The sequence below is a fragment of the Schistocerca americana genome, chromosome X (genome assembly GCF_021461395.2).
Source record: "Schistocerca americana isolate TAMUIC-IGC-003095 chromosome X, iqSchAmer2.1, whole genome shotgun sequence".
NCBI lineage: Eukaryota > Metazoa > Arthropoda > Insecta > Orthoptera > Acrididae > Schistocerca > Schistocerca americana.
In genome coordinates this window covers 778139864-778158949 of record NC_060130.1, presented here as the reverse complement: position 1 = coordinate 778158949, position 19086 = coordinate 778139864, and the positions used below count along the sequence as shown (strand labels likewise).

The window sequence follows — 19086 nt, the reverse complement described above, 5'->3', positions numbered from 1 at the left end:
GTTTGATGGCCTCCTTGGAAGTACTCGAGAGAGTAACCTACGAGCTGTCACCGGGTTCCGCCCTGTCCCTCCCTTTCATTTCCATGTGAACAACAGCAACACAAACACAAAATTACACTGCTCGAACATTTATCACAGAACGCATACTGCATAGATACACATCTGACAACACACGTAGGGAAGACAAGAAAACCCGACACAACACAACACAAGACAATAGCGATCCAGGAACGCCGATGAGAAAGGACACAATTTTATGTTACGAACTAGTAGTTAAGCTCAATTGCTACATCCTAATTGAGTGGTTTATAATGGCTCTACGCTTGTAAAATGAGGTATGATGTGATACCTCCTATTTAACATTTTAACTGAAAACAAAATCCACCGACAGAAGCAGTTATCTAGTTAAGTAAGGATAGCGCTGCCGATTGAAACATTATGAATATTTGGTTTTAAAACGCTTGTGATTTAAACTGTCGTTCTAAAAGTATCTGGTTATTTAACATGTTTCAGCTGCTCCGTAGTACTTCATCGTAAATCTGTAAGAACCGGCATAGCAGCTGATTGAATTCTAGCTAGGGAGAATACATCGGATTAAGGACAAGACAAACATATTATTACAAGTAGGCACCAAGAGCATGAGAATGCCGTCAGTGAATGTGACATGTAGAGATTTCTGTTACATCACCTTGGCTTCTAGATTTTGTTGTCACTACTCTCACTGCTATGAAAATCGAACCAGTAACTCACTCGCGAACTTTAGTTTACCACGAACAAATGCAGAAATCGAAAAAGCTACATTTGTACAAAGTACGAGTAGTATTTGTTTATATGGAACTTCATAAATGCAAAAGAGCGAGCTCTGTAGCAGCAAAGGGAGTAGTGCAACTATTCTTTTCTCTCCTATAGCTGGAAATCTTCCTACTTGACATGTTATGCTACACTCATGTTTTGTCATCATCATCATCATCATCGTCATCATTATCAACTTCCTTTCAAGGATTAGACTGTGGCCTGTTCCGAACTCACAAACAAACTCATTCCCATCTTTTCGAGGTCTTACAATATTTCTTTTCCCATTCGGCTGGTAGTTCAGGGTCTTCTGGGGGATTCTGTGACCTGGCATTATCATGAGGTGTTGCCTCCAATCGTCACGATATTTTTGTATTTTTCCTTTCATGCTGAAAATATTGAATTCTTTTCTAACATCCTCATTTATAATCATATATCTTCTTATGCAGCCCTTCGTCTATCTTAGGAACAGTAACTCTGCTGTTTAATTTTTTTTTTTTGTGGTAACTCAGTTTTCGCTTCCATAGGATAACAAAAGAACCGCCATTACTTTACAGAACTTCATAATGGTCTCTTTTTGTACTTTATGGCCCGATGTTCTGCGAATGGTACCCAAGACAGCTTAGAATTTGCGTATTTTATTTTCAGTATCAGAGACAAAATTAAAACTTGCAGCACCGCCCAAATAAGAGACATGAGACACTTGTTCTAAAACTGAAGTATCGAAAACGATTTTTTATCTCACTAGAGATTCTCCTTGTAATGCTTTCTTGTTTTGTTACCAGAAATTTTAAAGTTGTACCTCTTGCAAATTTCGTTTAGGTGGTATACTGGTCTTTGCAGGTCATATTCATTCTTTTGAATAATAACGATGTCATCAGCAAACAAAAGTGCATTCAGATATTTCTCATTTCTTATCTTAATTCCTTTGTTTGCTTTACAATTTTATTTATGACGGATGAAGTCAAAGTAAATATTAACAAGGGTGGGTGATAGTCCACGCTCTTGTCTAACACCTTGGTTAGTAATTATTTCTTCTAATCGATTGCTACCTCTATTCACTAGAATGCATATGGTTTTGTAAACATTTTTCACTACCTCTTTACACGATAATGATATCCACATTCAGACATAATCTTCCATAGGCTATCCCGGTCACATGGTCAAAACCTTCTCAAAGTTTGTAAATGCCATAAGGTTTCTATATCAAATTCTCTGTGCTTTTCTACTATGTTTTAAATTACAAATACATTGTCTGTTCACGAACGACCTGATCTAAACCCATTTTGTTCTTCAGAAATAATATCTTTTGTGATATTATTCATGTGGTTATGATTATCTCTGAGTATAGTTTGTAGCCAGTGTTTATAAGACTGATCTTACGATAGTTTTTACAGTCATTACGTTTCCCTTTTTTGAAAAAAGAGACTACTTCTGCTGTACAACAAGGGTCTGGCATCCTGCAGTTCGTCCAACATTCATTTATTAATTGTAAAAGTATTTTATCAAGTGGTATTTAATTAGTTCCGCATTTATTACAATAGATTTTCTGTTCATCATGTCTTTCAAAGCTTCTTGTAGCTGCTCCATAGTAAATGGATCTACTGTTTCATGTTACATGCTTTCTCCATTATCATCTTCGACTTTCTGTGTATGCCACAAGTCTGTATAATGATTTATCCATTGTTTATTGGGTATAATGTTCAGTGAGGCAGTGTCTTTTTCTTCCTTTTTGAGGGCTTTCACGACCTTGTATGCACATTGCTGTCTACCGGGCACGTAGTGTTCTAAGACACTTGTGAATGCGTCCCATGGCTCTTGGTGTGCTTTGCGCACCCTTTGTTTCGCAGCATTCCTTTTTATTTTGTGTGTTTCCCGGCTCTCTAATGTCTTCCTCTGTAGAAACTTCAGATAAGCTGTTTGTTTTTCTTTAATGGCTTCTTTAATGTCTATATTCTAAAAATCGAGTCGTTTTTCCCATCTGTTTTCCTCCTTTTGCAAAGTGCTTCTGAGGCTGCTTCACTGATCAAGGTTTTGAGATTATACCATTCTATATCGACGTCTTTATTGACTGGTAGTGAAGCAAGCTTTTTCAATAAAATGTCCTGAGTCCATTTACTGAGACTTACACTACTGGCCATTAAAACTGCTACACCACGAAGATGACGTGCTACAGACGCGAAACTTAATCGACAGAAAGAAGATGCTATGATATGCAAATGATTAGCTTTTCAGAGCATTCACACAAGGTTGGCGCCGGTGGCGACACCTACAACGTGCAGACATGAGGAAAGTTTACAACCGATTTCTCAAACACAAACAGCAGTTCACCGGCGTTGCCTAGTGAAACGTTGTTGTGATGCCTCGTGTACGGAGGAGAAATGCGTACCATCACGTTTCCGACTTTGATAAAGGTCGGATTGTAGCCTATCGCGATTGCGGTTTATCGTATCGCGACATTGCTGCTCGCGTTGGTCGAGATCCAATGACTGTTAGCAGAATATGGAATCGATGGGTTCACGAGGGTAATACGGAACGCCGTGCTGGATCCCAACGGCCTCGTATCACTAGCAGTCGAGATGACAGGCATCTTATCCGCATGGCTGTAACGGATCGTGCAGCCACGTCTCGATCCCTGAGTCAACGGATGCACGAACAGTTCGACGACGTTTGCAGCAGCCTGGACTATCAGCTCGGAGACCATGGCTGCGGTTACCCTTGACGCTGCATCACAGGCCGGAGCGCCTGCGATGGTGTGCTCAACGACGAACCTGGGTGCACGAATGGCAAAACGTCATTTTTTCGGATGAATCCAGGTTCTGTTTACAGCATCATGATGCTCGCATCCGTGTTTGGTGACATCGCGGTGAACGCACATTGGAAGCGTGTGTTCGTCATCGCCATACTGGCGTATCATCCGGCGTGATGGTATGGGGTGCAATTGGTGACACGTCTCGGTTACCTCTTGTTCGCATTGATGGCATATTGGACAGTGGACGTTATATTTCAGATGTGTTACGACCCGTGGTTCTACCCTTCATTCGATCCCTGCGAAACCCTACGTTTCAGCAGGATAATGCACGACTGCATGTTGCAGGTCCTGTACGGGCCTTTCTGGATATAGAAAACGTTCGACTGCTGCCCTGGCTAGCACAGTCTCCATATCTCTCACCAACTGAAAACGTCTGGTCAATGGTGGCCACGCAACTGGCTCGTCACAATACGCCAGTCACTACTCTAGATGAACCGTGGTATCGTGTTGAAGCTGCATGGCCAGCTGTACCTGTACAAGCCATCCAAGCTCTGTTTGACTCAATGCCCAGGCGTATCAAGGTCGTTATTACGGCCAGAGGTGGTTGTTCTGGGTACTGATTTCTCAGGATCTATGCTCCCAAATTGCGTGAAAATGTTATCACATGTCAGTTCTAGTATAATTTATTTGTCCGATGAATACCCGTTTATCATCTGCATTTCTTCTTGGTGTAGCAATTTTATGGGCCAGTAGCGTACGTCTCTGCTGGTACTTAACCAAGTTGGAATCCTGCGTCGGGCATGGATGTGTTGCTGTCCTTAGGTTAATCACGTTTGAGTAGTACTAAGTCTAGGGGACTGATGACCTCAGATGTTAAATCCCAAAGTGCTTAGAGCCATTTCAACCATTTTTGAACAGAAGAGTAAAAACTGTGAAGAGAGGCTTAGACATAAAGACGGTAAGCAAATTTAAACGGCAAGTGGAAATGAAAATATCATACGGTAAAGACTTTCAAGGAAAATATTTGTGTCCTTGATGAATTTTGTTTTAAAATGAAACGACTTGCGCAGGATCGACTAGCTGAAAGTTTTCCGTCAAACCACTCTCCGAACTGAGGGCAACTGCAACAACAGCCAGTGGTGAAGTACTAAATTAATGTGCAGCATATAAGGTTTATTATGGATGTTAAATTTATGGGAGTTGGGGTCTGTATGGTTTGTTCATGTCTGGATGACCAAGTGGCTGAGACGCGATCAAATTTTACTGGGCTATAGCTGGTTCGAAGAACACCCACTGATGTAACGATAGTCATTGATATTTCAGATGTTATCATGGAACGTGGGTTCTTTCCCTAACATTTCTAGAATAAATGCGCTAGAGGCTATTCTATGTGACCAAAAGTATCCGGACACCTAATGGTGGACAATATCGCCTTTATGAGAGCTTGAACTATGCTGGGAACGCTTTCAATGAGGTGCCCGACAGTCAGTGGAGGAATGGCATCTGGTTCTTCCTCAAGAGCCCAAACAAGAGAAGGTAGCGGTCTTGGACGCTGAAGTCTGGAGCGATGTCAACGTTCTAACTCATCACAAAGATGTTCCATGAGGTTCATGTCGGGATTCCGGGGAGGACAGCCCGTTTAAGTAATGTTACTCTCCACAAACCCTTGCTTTCCAGAGTTTACTTTATGACTAGAGGCGTTGTCACGTTGATACAAACATTCATCGTCTCTGAACTGTTCCTCTGCTCTAAGCAGTAAACAAACCTATAAAATGTGTCCATATCCTTCAGAAGTTAGCGGTTTCTTAAACTCTGTATGGAGTCCACAACATGACCAAAATAAAATACCTCCACACCGTGACACCATCTCCTCCTCACGTTATTGTTGTCATCGCACATGATGGCAGGCAACATCCTCCACACATTAGCCAAAACCCAAACCCTTCCATCGGATTGCCACAAGGTACAGCGTGATTTATCATTCAAAATCACTCGTTTATGGTCACTTACTGTCCAGCTCCATAGCTCTTCACACTCAAGCGTAGCTTAGCATTGACTAAAGAAATGCGTGGCTTATGAGGAGCTGCTCAGCCATTATACCTCATTCTTCTGAACTCCATATGTACAATCATTGTACTAGCTGGACTGCTGGTACCGCTTTGGAACTCACGAGTGACTCCTTCCGCTAATTTCATGCAGTTTTTTTGTACAACCACATTTCACAGTGGACGACGATACCTGTCTCTCAGTACGTGAGGTCTTCCTGTCTTGGTTTAGTTGTGGTGGTTCCTTCGCGTTCCCGCTTCAAAGTTAAATCGATTTGGGCAGCTTTAGAAGAGTTAAAATGTCCCTGATGGATTTGTTACTCGATTGAAATCCAACGACTACTCCACGTTCGAAGTCACTGTACTCCCCTGAGAGACACATTTTACTGTTACTGATTCTCTGTTGACAACACAGCACTCCCCGCCTCCTTTTATACCGGCGGGTCCACCTCTCGAGACAAATAGTAATCAATTCTACATTACATAGGAGAATCCGAATACTTTTTATCGGATAGTGTATTTGTGGTAATTCTTCCATTGGAGAAGGAGGCTAAAAATGATGAAACGAGTAGTGCCCTCTCGCAACACTCTGCTGAGTTGTAATACCAATGTTTAATCTCTCTTCACGTTTTCACTACTAACAGGGATATGAACACTGTAGTAGACGAGACATAACGCTCTTCAGTTTTAACGCCACCGCACATATAATGGACATCACAAAAGACACGAGCCGGAGGCTGTGAAATGCAAACTTCTGAAGGGATCGTAATACCATTGCCTACGGAAGAAGGTGTGATCCCCATATGAGCGCTGAGATCCCAAAATCGCCGCTAGAGGCACGTGTGCTCACAAACAAGTGACCACAGGTAAAGCACGGTCACACGTCGACCGTCCACTGCATACAGCAATGCTGGAAACAGAGAAATGAACGCTTCGAAAGAAGAAATAATGGATATAGTGCGTTTGCTTACAGCGGAGTGAGTGCGGGGAACGGAAATTCAGCGAAAAATGGCTCAAGTGTACGGAGAGAATTGCATGTCTGTTGCAGTTCCGCCACTCAATCCGATCTCTGGGGCAACGGCTGCCATCATAACTCTTCGGTCTTCAATAATGAGGGCATCCTGCTGCTTGTCAGTGATATCGGTAGTGCGGTGTGGCGTTTCAGATCGTGCGTAATTGACCAGTGACGTCTCTCCTTCCTTGAATTGCTTGTGCCACGCTTTGACATTCAATGCTCTCTGTACATTTGTGCTATTCTCCCGTAGTGGCATGGATGCGAAGTGACGATGTTCATGTCTTGTCGCATAACAGGATTATCCCTGTTGATCACTGCTTGACTGTTAAGGTGCTGAATTACAAGGAGTGGACCATCTGTTTGCCATCATACACTAGGCACTGATCAGAGGTCGTGAGCTCCTCAAAAGGCATAGCATTGGCTCCACAGACATTGCACAATATCCCGGCCAGACACTTCATAGGATACGGCATGGAACTCATCGCCGCCTACTGTGTACTGGTTGTCGCCACTTCTGTAGATTACATGGCTTTCTGCCTGCTGAAAAACCACTCAGAACCGAGAGTCCACACGCGTGGCATTTCATCGGAATACAGACTCGTGACTTCAGCCTTCCACAGAAGCCATCCTACACTAGAACAGTGGAATAACTGAACGAATTCCGAAAGAAGCTACTTCAATGTATCAGGTAATGTTCCTTTCTGGCAGATAGGAGCTGAAAGGTACGTATGTGTGCTTGATATTGCAGCCTATTTTCAAAAAAGGTTGTAATTTTTCTTGCCTTTGCTACATAGCCTGGACTTAGTTTCACGTTAACCAACAACGTTCTGAGGCACTAGAGTTACACCATAGTCAGTTCAGACTCCCTTCTCATAGGTGCCCAAATATCGCCGTATAAGCCAGGTCGAGGGTGGATTGTATCCAGTTTTCCTCGCCCACCACGGCGAACACCACTTTCATCTCTACATAAGTCTCACGGATACTAGGCGAAAAAATATGTTACACTATCAACAGTTCTACAAATATTGAAGTTTCCACTGCAAGAAGGTGCCATTTATTTTCTGCCGTATTTAATTCAGGGATTTAAAGGCAGAGTGTCCAGTTATAAGCTCGATTACGTTGCCCATAAATAGGAATTTCAAACTTTTTCGTGGATTAAACTGTCAGCCTGATTTTTCCTTTTATGAGCAATGCAGCTTACCCGAATTACTGCACCATTCGGCACTGATAGATTTATAAAACAGACGTAAAAAGGGTCGTCAGTTTCGCTTTGACCTACGAGACAAGGTTAAAATAAGCACAGTTACAATTCCGATGGAAAATCGCTGTAACAATCTAACTGACTTTTAAATCATTTGAAGATCTGATCACTAGATTGGAAAACCTACACCGCAAATATTCACTGCACTGTCTCCAACTAGTCACCTGTAATCGCCACAAAGACATTACTGGGTACCGACACAAAACTACATAGATCCAGAGTCACACAAAAAATCAAAATACTTCAAGCTTCCATGGAAAGGTTTAAGTAAACTTTGCCAAGTCCACCTCTTCCATCAAATGCTACCTCCAACTAGCTGACAGCTCCATAGTCTAGTACAGGGTCTCTCCCTGCAAATCACGGGGACACCCACAGCCATCCAAGGGAAAGCTTTTGCGAATTATTTTAAGCTTTCTATTCTGCCAGAATAATTTTATCGATCACTAGCTCCTGATTTCAGAAATATGAAGCCCTTTTAAACGTCACCTCTGCTCCCTTGGGCGGCCAGTGTGGCCGAAAGGTTCTAGGCGCTTGAGTCTCGAACCGCGCGACCGCTAGGGTCGCAGGTTCGAGTCCTGCCTCTGACATGGATGTGTCTGATGTCCTTAGGTTAGTTAGGTTTAAGTAGTTCTAAGTCTAGGGGACTGATGACCTCAGATGTTAAGTCCCATAGTGCTTAGAGCCATTTGAACCAAAACGATCATGTTCGACATCGTTCCTGGGTGCATTCATTGCATGTTACCACTTTTCTCCATACATGGGTACGTCCAGAATCACTGTTTGGATTAAATCTGATCTCATTAGAGAAGAGCATGCAACCCCTCTCCTTGATTGCCCAGTCCCTACGCTCTTGGCACTATTGCATTCGTTGCCGATAATGTGCGGATGTCAACGGAACAACACAACGTGCTCGTCCTCGGGAAAGATACACCAGTCCAGTCGCCGTGCCACTGTAGTGCTCGAGACTGCGTACCCTGCAGCCCTGTCAAATGTGGTTGCCATTGCACCCGGTCTCAGACGTGGCTCCTTTCTTGCCTGTAGCGGTTATCTGTTGCTGTAGCTGATCGTGGCCAACCACATCCTCTCCTTCGAGCAGCTCTGCCTGTGGTTTGGAAAGCTCACAGTTCTCGTGAAACAATGCTGTGGGCAGTATCAAACTTTTCCTGTTGGCTTTCGTAATGTGCTCATACAGCCATCTCAACAATGGAAATGTTATACGACAGTTTATTGTGACAAATTGGAGCACTGATTATTTTAAGTCATAGTTGCATTGGCTTAACAAGCGACAGATTCCGATATAAAAAAGTTTTATATCAACAATTTTCTGAAACGAGTAGGCAACACCAAACTTCTGGGCTACACTCGTCACGCTTTGTTCTTCTTCCAGTTTCCCGATGATACTTCCCCGTGTTTCCGAGCCATGTTGTAATGAAGAACATCACCACAGTGCACAATAATTGCTCACTGATTGAAACACGCAGACACACACACACACACAAACACACTGCCTTTTCCCACTCTTTCAGCTGCCCTGTAGAGCACAGCAGAGCAAATTAAGAACTTTGTTTCTGTTACAATGTATTGACTATTGGATTCAATGAACAACTATGTTCAGGATTTCAAGATCCCAAACCCTGGTGGAAGGCTAGAGCCATTGCTATTCCCAAACCAGGTAAAAATCGCCTTGTTCCCACAAGCTATAGGCCTATTTCCTTGCTCTGTCACCTTTACAAAGTCTTTCAGAGACTGATCGGAAAAAGCTAATTTTTTTCTTTTACCACAGCAAGCTGGCTTCAGAAACGGGAAATGCTGTGAATCACAAATGTTAAATATGACACAGCAAATCGAGGATGGCTTCGAGAAATGGCTCATCACAGGCGCTGTCTGCACTGATATCTCTGCGCTTACGACAGAGTCAACCATCGGTTCGGCTGGTGCCGGCGGAGGTTCGAGTCCTCCCTCCGGCATGGGTGTGTGTGTTTGTCCTTACGATAATTTAGGTTAAGTAGTGTGTAAGCATAGGGACTGACGACCTTAGCAGTTGAGTCCCATAAGATTTCACACACATTTTTCGAATCATTGACTGTTTCTAACAAAACTGCATTACCAGAATGAGATTTTCGCTCTGCAGCGGAGTGTGCGCTGATATGAAACTTCCTAGCAGACTAAAACTGCGTGCCGGACCGAGACTCGAACTCGGGATGTTTTCCTTTCGAGAGGAAGTGATCTTCCAACTAAGCTATCCATTCACGACTCACGATCCATCCTCACAGCTTCAGTTCTGCTAGTACCTCGTCCCCTGCCTTCTAATCTTCACAGAAGCTCTTCTGTGAAACTTGCAGAACTAGCACTCCTGGAAGGAAGGATACTGCTGAGACATAGCTTGGCCACAGCCTGGAGGATGTTTCCATAATGAGATTTTCGCTCTGCAGCGGAGTGTGCGCTGATATGAAACTTCCTAGCAGACTAAAACTGTGTGCCGAACCGAGACTCTAACTCGGGACCTTTGCCTTTCGCGGGAAAGCCAAAAGTTTCGCGTTCGAGTCTCGGTCCGGCACATAGTTTTAATCTGCTAGGAAGCTTCAAAAGTATATTATATTTCCAGGGACTTCAACCATGTGTGCAGCATCAGAAACCTTCTACAGGAGCGCAGACTCTTTGTGGAATTTCAGGGACAAAGAAGTAGATGGTAAACAGAAAAGAATGGGTTACCCCTAAGGTACTGTACTCGCACCATTGTTATTCAACGTCTGCACTAACGATCAGCCATTGCCTGACGGAGCTCAGAGTTTTGTCTATGCTGACGATTTTGCAGTGACTATTCAAGCTTATTTTTTTTGAAAAGTTGAAAAGGTGAAACAAACCTTTCTAAACTGGAAGAATTTACCACCTATTACAACGAAAATTACCTGAAGCCGAATACAGCCTAAACTCAGACCCGTATTTCACCTCAGGAACAAATAAGCAGCTAAAACCCTTCAACTCATCTGGGAAGGCATTGCTCTTGAACACTGTCTGATTCCGAAATATCTGAGGGTGACTCTGGACCGTACACTTACATACAAGAAACACTACCTAAGCATAAAACAGTAAGTGTCTGTCATAAACAACATAGTGCGGAAACTGACAGGTACCATATGGGGAGCTCACCCACGCAGCGTGAGAACAATGTGCTAGCGCTGTGTTACTCCAGTGTCGAATATGCATTTTCGGCATGATACAAGCCCACTCGTGCCAGGCACACAGATGTGGTGCTTAATGAAAACTGCTGCATTGTCACGAGCTGTTTAAGACCTACACCCGTAGATAAACTGCACTGTCTTGGTTCATAGCCCCTCCTGAAATTAGACGCGAGATAGTTACTAGATGCTTGAAATGCATGACTATGACTACTGAAGGCCATCCTTTATATGGCCGTGAGCCAGCACATTCTCGTCTGAAATCAAGAAACAGCTTCTTGACAACTACGGAAGCTCTTACAGGGACATCACAGAAAGCAAGGATCTCAAAGCGGCAGGGGAAATGTCAAAATTTGGAGAAATGTATGGTTCCGAAGAAAGAACTCCATCCTGGGCATTCAGAGAGAAGTTTAGAGGTATCCTCTAACCGTAAAGTAGCTTATGGAGAATGGATTTAGATATACATTTTCACGGTTACTACATCCAGTGGACAAATCTACTGTGCGTCAACAGTCTTTTACTGTAATTCAGTTTAGTAATCTCAGTTTCTGTCATTTCCGTATCTGCGCGATGTTCGATAGTAAGAACTGTGGAGTGATGTTCGATGAAGTAATTTCGGAAAACAGAATTTAGTATTTCAGCTTTCCGTGACACTGCGGCTCGCGTTTTTCGGGATCCCATGACTCATGCAAGCATGGAATAGACGGATTCAGGGGGGCCATGCTCAACGCCAAGCAGGATCTTAACGGCCTCACGTGGTTGGAGCAAAAGACAGTCATATCTTTGGCTCTGCTCTGCAGGATCGCACAGACACGTACATACAAGTAATCACATGAGAACTGCGACGACATGTGGACTAGAGTCCTGCATGAACGAGTAAGCGAGCACAAAAAGCAAAGTAAGGGCGAGCGCAGCCTTACTGGATAGGGTGGGCGCACCAGTTATCGTTGCCGAGTATAGAAGTCATGACTGAACCTTAGGCAACGTTAGACTCCATAGACGCTAAACGTTTCTTCATGCCTACGAGATTACATCTAGCACAGGTTCCTCATTCGTGGTATGTCTGTCTGCAATCATACAGCGTGAGGAAGCCAATGTGGTAAGAAGATTGAAACGGATGGATCTAAAAGACAAAATTTGGAACAAATTTCTGTTAGGTGTAGACGGAAACAGCAAGTCTACTCGGTACGTATCGTGCATAAGCTAGTCTAAATTATTATTTTTACAGTCGGTATCGACCCATTTAAAGATTCAGTTGTAAGAAATCCCACACAACACAGTTCCTTCAGAGACACCGGCAATACAAAAAATTGTATAACACCAAGATGTGCTGCAACGAGTGCTAAAGATATCAGACCTTTTAATGCTGTTTCTGGAGAAGGTTTCAAAGAACTAGGCTAGGATTTAATAAAGCTAGATGCACATTAAGAAAAAGTCAGCGTTTCACATGTCATGTCACATCCCTCTTCTGTAAGTAGACAAATCAAAGAAAAGGTCAGTGCAACTGGAACCAACATAATGACTTATTTGATTATGGAAATTATTAATAAAACATGTGCTGCGACAGCTGATGTGTTGACTGATTCTCACAATCGGATACATTATGTGGCATTTAGAGTACATTACATACATCTACATCTACATCTACATACATACTCCGCAATCCACCATACGGTGCGTGGCGGAGGGTACCTCGTACCACAACTAGCATCCTCTCTCCCTGTTCCATTCCCAAACAGAACGAGGGAAAAATGACTGCCTATATGCCTCTGTACGAGCACTAATCTCTCTTATCTTATCTTTGTGGCGGCAGTAAAATTGTACTGCAGTCAGCCTCAAATGCTGGTTCTCTAAATTTCCTCAGTAGCAATTCACGAAAAGAGCGCCTCCTTTCCTCTAGAGACTCCCACCCGAGTTCCTGAAGCATTTCCGTAACACCGTGATGATCAAACCTACCAGTAACAAATCTAGCAGCCCGCCTCTGAATTGCTTCTATGACCTCCCTCAATCCGACCTGATAGGGATCCCAGACGCTCGAGCAATACTCAAGAATAGGTCGTATTAGTGTTTTATAAGTGGTCTCCTTTACAGATGAACCACATCTTCCCAAAATTCTACCAATGAACCAAAGACGACTATCCGCCTTCCCCACAACTGCCATTACATGCTTGTCCCACTTGATATCGCTCTGCAATGTTACGCCCAAATATTTAATCGACGTGACTGTGTCAAGCGCTACACTACTAATGGAGTATTCAAACATTACGGGATTCTTTTTCCTATTCATGTGCTTTAATTTACATTTATCTATATTAAGAGTTAGCTGCCATTCTTTACACCAATCACAAATCCTGCCCAAGTCATCTTATATCCTCCTACAGTCACTCAACGACGACACCTTCCCGTACACCACAGCGTCATCAGCAAACAGCCGCACATTGCTATCCACCCTATCTAAAAGATCATTTATGTAGATAGAAAACAACAGCGGACCTACCACACTTCCCTGGGGCACTCCAGATGATACCCTCACCTCCGATGAACACTCACCATCGAGGACAACGTACTGGGTTCTATTACTTAAGAAGTCAACACCAACTGGTCTGTTATGAATAACGTTTTATCCATAAGTAAATTCCCGGATGTTAAGAAGACAGGAGTGAATGTTAAGAATGAAATTGAAGAGACTATTGTTAATTGAAACATTACACTGGACATGCTGTGTAATATTGTTTTTGCCTGCGACCAGGGTGCCAATATAATACCAGGGCGCTCAGTAAGTAAGGCAATAGATTTTTTTCTCGGTCAGTTCCCTTGAACAAATGCAGAACTCAACGTGAGACGTCTTGGAATATTCCCGCTTCATCCCCTATAGTTTTACGAAGTTCCGATAGGTGGCGGCGCTATACGTAGCCTTCAAAAAGGGGTCTATAACGGGAATTAATTCCTACCAAAAATCTGTCACTGACTTTCTTTTAGTGGAAAACCAGAGCATCGCAGACATTCATAGGCACTTGCAGAATATCTACGGACACCTAGCAGTGAACAAAAGCTCGGCGAGTCTTTGGGTTAGGCGTCTGTTATTATCACAACAAGGCCGCATAAACCTGTCCGATCTCCCGCGTGTCGGCCGGGCACGCACTCCTGCAATGTTGTGACGTGAGAACACTCCCATTCGAGGTGGTTTACTGATCACAATCAAACACCTCGCTGCACAACTGGACGCCTCTGTTGGTAGTGTTGACACTCCCGTCCACCAACTGAGGTGCTCAAAGGTGTGTACCCGCTGGGTTCCTCGCTGCCTAACAGAAAACCATAAAAACCATCTGTGAGGACAGTTTTTTATTGAACATAGTCACAGGCGACGAAACGTGGGTTCATCACTTCGAACTGGAAATAAAACTGTAACCAATGGAGTGCCACCACATCACCTCTCTTCCGCAGAAGAAGTTCAAAGCCGTAAAGTCGTGGCGATGGCCTTCTGGGACCCTGAAGGTGTTAGTATGTTTGATTTCCTCCTTCAAGGTGCAACGATCAACTCTAAAGTGTATTGTGCTACTCTCAAGAAATTGAAGAAACGACTTCAGCATGTTCGTCGTCACAAAAATGCAAACGAACTTCTTCTCCATGACAACGCAAGGCCTCACGCCAGTCTGCGCACCAGAGAGAAGTACATGAAACTTCGTTGGATTGTTCTCCCACATCCACCGTACAGCCTGGATCTCGCACCTTCCTACTTCCATTTGTTCAGCGGAATGAAGGATGCACTCCACGGGAAGTAGTACGTGGATGACCGGGAGGTTATTGATGCAGCAAGACGTTGACTCCGACGTTGACTTGTAGACTGGTACCATGTGGGCATATAGGCCCTTCCAGTAAGGTACTGTAAGGCCATGACAATTATGTTCAAAACTAGGATTTTGTAGCCAAAAGAGTGGTGAATAATATGGTATATTGGAATCCTGAATAAAACCAACCTGCTTACAGAAAAAAAATTATTTCCTTGCTCGTAAAAGCTTAAGAAAATTCCTAAAGTATTCTATGAGCTGCTCATTGTATAAAAGCAGCGTTTAACCATACTTTCGATGAAGACAGCTTGTTATAAACCGTGCCCCAGATCACCGCAGCAGCAATCATCATTTGCTCGGGTCTTTGTCCCACGTTAACGAGGGGTTGGCCTTGTTACGATGGATTTGGCGATGTTAGCGTCAGAGGGTGACCGAATGCCCTTCCTGTCGCCACCCCGTAGCCCCCAGGACGGAATTAGTGTACCCCAGCTGTCTGCATCTAGTGTAAGTAATGAAATAGTGCGAACGTTTTTCAGATGTATGCGTGTCGTGTAACTGAAGTGAGACATGGGGACCAATCCGGTATTCACCTAGAGGGATGTGGAAAACCGCCTAAAAACCACATACAGGCGGGCCGACACACTGGCTCTCGTCGTTAATCCGCCAGGCGGATTCGATCCGGGGCCAGCGCGCCTACTTGAGTCCAGGAGGCGGCGCATTAGCGCTCACGGCTAACCTGGCGGGTCTTCACCGAAACAGCAATAATTACTGCAAAATGTATTGTATTGTACATGAACAAAAGTGGCTTCGGCACATCTTTGAAATCGTCTTCGAAGCAACATACCGGAACAGCTTGTACACTATGCTACAGTCCTCATACACTCAGTATAATGGAGTCGCTGCTTTACTGACGGAAAGGAATGCCGCTTACAGATTGCAGGAATATGTTAATGAGCTTGAAGGAAGAATAGTGGTTTTCCTGAAACCATTTAAAGAGGCCACAGGTGAATTGAAAGACGAAAAAGACCGTGCAATTCAATTAGGTCTTCTTTGGTTTTACAAACTACAACAAATCTGCAATGTCAATGAAATCAGTGTGAGGTGAAATTAATTACTGACATTACAAGTACTATCTGATTATGATACCAGCAAAGGACAGATTTGTAACCAGCGTAATTGATTTATACTGACAGAAATGAATCTTTAACAGGAGGTACAAGGGACTAAAAATCGAGCTCCGAGTTTAGTTTGTGAGAAGGTTGTAATTAATTCCTTTGATCCTCTTTCCGTGACTTCACTATAACTAACATAAATTAAAAGCACGGAATTTTTAGCTGTGTGCGATAAAAGTGTACAACATGCAATCTTTATAAAAAAAATGTGCGTGAAATCTTATGGGACTTAACTGCTAAGGTCATCAGTCCCCAAGCTTACACACTACTTAACCTAAATTATCCTAAGGACAAACACACACACCCATGCCCGAGGGAGGACTCGAACCTCCGTCGAGACCAGCCGCACAGTCCATGACTGCAGCGCCTTAAACCGCGCGGCTAATCCCGAGCGGCACAATCTTTATAGCAACCATTTTATGTGTTATAGCCAAATGGAAGTATTGTATTTCGTACAATATTTCCTCGCGTAACACATTTTTTCTACTACGCCTTCCACGTCAGTTCTGTATTACTTCTAGCTTTCTTGTTAGTTAATGCAGTGCCTTCACCACCACCCAGAAACAAGTATCGTTTCAAGAACTGGAAAAAAACGCTACGCAAGTTAAGCAAATACATTTAATGGACACTAGCGATGATGATGACATCTTAAAGTAGTGCAGCAGATCCTTAAAGGACCTACCACGGCTAGTTGGAGTTGAAAGACGTCTCTTATGTATCCTAGCAACAAGTGCAACTAGTGAATGGTGCTTCAGTCAAGCTGTCAAGCTGTTAACAAATTACCGTAACCAGTTAAATCCAGAACGCGTGAGTGATCTACTGCTGATTAAAAGTAACTATAAATTTTCTTCTCTTGCAAGTAAAGGAAAAAGCGAAAAGATGCAGCTTTAAATACATTACGTTCTTGAAAATAAGACTGTGGTCTCCTGAATTTCAAGGCTAGTATTCATTTAATGTGTACATAGTTTCCTATCACTGACAAGTAGGGTAAAGCTTCTGCTTGGAATTAAGTTTTATCTTTTTTCTGTTGTTGTACTGAAATATCAAATTATCTTCCGTCTGATGTCTGAAGTTAACCATGTCACGTAAGCGTTGTTGAAATCGTTGCATTTGTATTATGAGAGAGCGAGAGAGGCGTTAGGTTTGTGCAGAGCAGCGAGGTGAATCCAGGTGAGACGTCAGCGGAGACTGGTAATGCTCGGTTATTCGCATGTCCGGAGTTCGGACAGCAGACATAGCGCGAGTACGTAACCAAACAGAGTCATGTGGACCGGCCGCTAGCGGCTCTGTCACCCCTTCGGCGGGCGAGTCGTAACCCGTCAAATCAAATACAGAGCGTTGAGGCATTCTAATCTGGATCACCACGAACTGTCAACAGGGCAACTATTGTTGCGGTTTCCCGTTACGCGGCAGTTGAACGAAGTGTATGGACGATAGATCGCCCAACAATAATCGACACAGAACTGGAACCACGTCGTCTTTTCAGATGTGTTCCTGTTTCCGATAGATGTATCGGTGTGTGAAGGCTACGGGGAGAACGATAGTTGCCAGACTGCATTCGTCCATGTCATACTTGCCCGGGACGGGACGGTATGGGGTGTCGTTGGGTACTCAACGTGATCACCTCAGATTGGCGCGGCCGGTAATTTGGACTGCGGACTTTACATTTCTGCCGCATTAAGGCCGGTGGTGATACCCCCTCTTCGAAGCGTCCGTGAAGTTACGCTTCCTGACAGAAAAAGTGATGCAACCAGAACACATGGCGAGTATGTAAATGATTAAAGTTGCAACTTTTTATCACAGGTAAAACTGTCACCACAGCACATTAGCGTTGTTCGTGTGAGGTGTTGATACCACGCCTTGGAGGCTATATAAGGGGCATGAACATGTCAGATGTTGAACGACCACAATGAAGAACACAGAGATGCCGGATGATCGTGTGAGGCAGCGTTATCAGCATCTGGCGGAGTTTGAAGGGTCGTCATTGTGGATTTCCAATTGGCCGACTGGTCGAACCATGCAGTCTCCAAATTTTCATTCGGATACGACAGTGACCCGCCCGCTGCTGGACAGCATGGTGTGATTGTACCATCAAATATATCGCTTTGCGATGAGTAAAACTGGTATCTGAAGATCCGTAATTGTGCCGGAGGGAAATGCATTGTTAGTGGCTTCTGGTGTAAGAGTCGGTAATTTCCCTTCGTTGAGGCAGACCTGTGATGGTACAGTGACGGACCTGGATGGTCCCATCGCTATAAATACAGAACGGCGTAAGTTCTCCCCAGCTGGGCCACTAGATCTTTGTTGCAGCATGCTGGCCGATTTCCGGTGTCCGCGAGGCGTCATGGTCTTGGAAGACAGCTGTGCGACACCAAATCCCCTGCGCATTTCTGGTGTGACGAGTCTGCATTTCCCGTCGGTGGTTGCAAATATGCGACACCTACATTGTGCCGTGTTCAATAAGGGAAAATTCTAAAATCGGTTTCCCAGGCGTTTTAGCATGTTGAGAGTAATTCTTGGCCGTCACTGTGGTGAAAGTTGTAAATCCTCCCCTCAAGGCTGTAGTTTTCTGGGAGAGGAGAGGAACGTTCGTCACTCGTGGAGTCGGAGCGAGGGTGCGTGGCCGAGAGGTCACATCGAGAAAGGGAGGCGCCTGGTCGCAACCTGGGAATGTACGCTGAACTGATCGAGCAAATGTCGCTTTTACAGCGCTAGCGTGACTTTTACTCTGAACAGCTCACAATTTGCAACGTAATTTCCGCCACTTGCGTTGTATTTGCAGTGTCTTTAGTTGTTTGGATCTTGGATCCGATTTTAACTTGCCGTTGCGAACTGCACAGACTTGGAAAAGCCAACTGCGGTTCCATAGCAATCTCCCCTTCAATTAGACATTCCCACCACTTGATGGCAGAACAGTCTGCCCCAGCGGTTCTAGGCGCTACAGTCTGGAACCGTGCGACCGCTACGATCGCAGGTTCGAATCCTGCCTCGGGCATGGATGTGTGTGATGTCCTTAGGTTAGTTAGGTTTGAGTAGTTCTAAGTTCTAGGGGACTGATGACCTCAGATGTGAAGTCCCATAG

General features: G+C 44.0%; 1 protein-coding gene across 3 annotated transcripts in view; it reads left to right on the top strand.

The window, feature by feature from the left end:
- The window catches only part of LOC124556769, a 92319-nt gene that overhangs the window by 29402 nt on the left and 43831 nt on the right, over positions 1-19086 (top strand). The window lies entirely within an intron of this gene.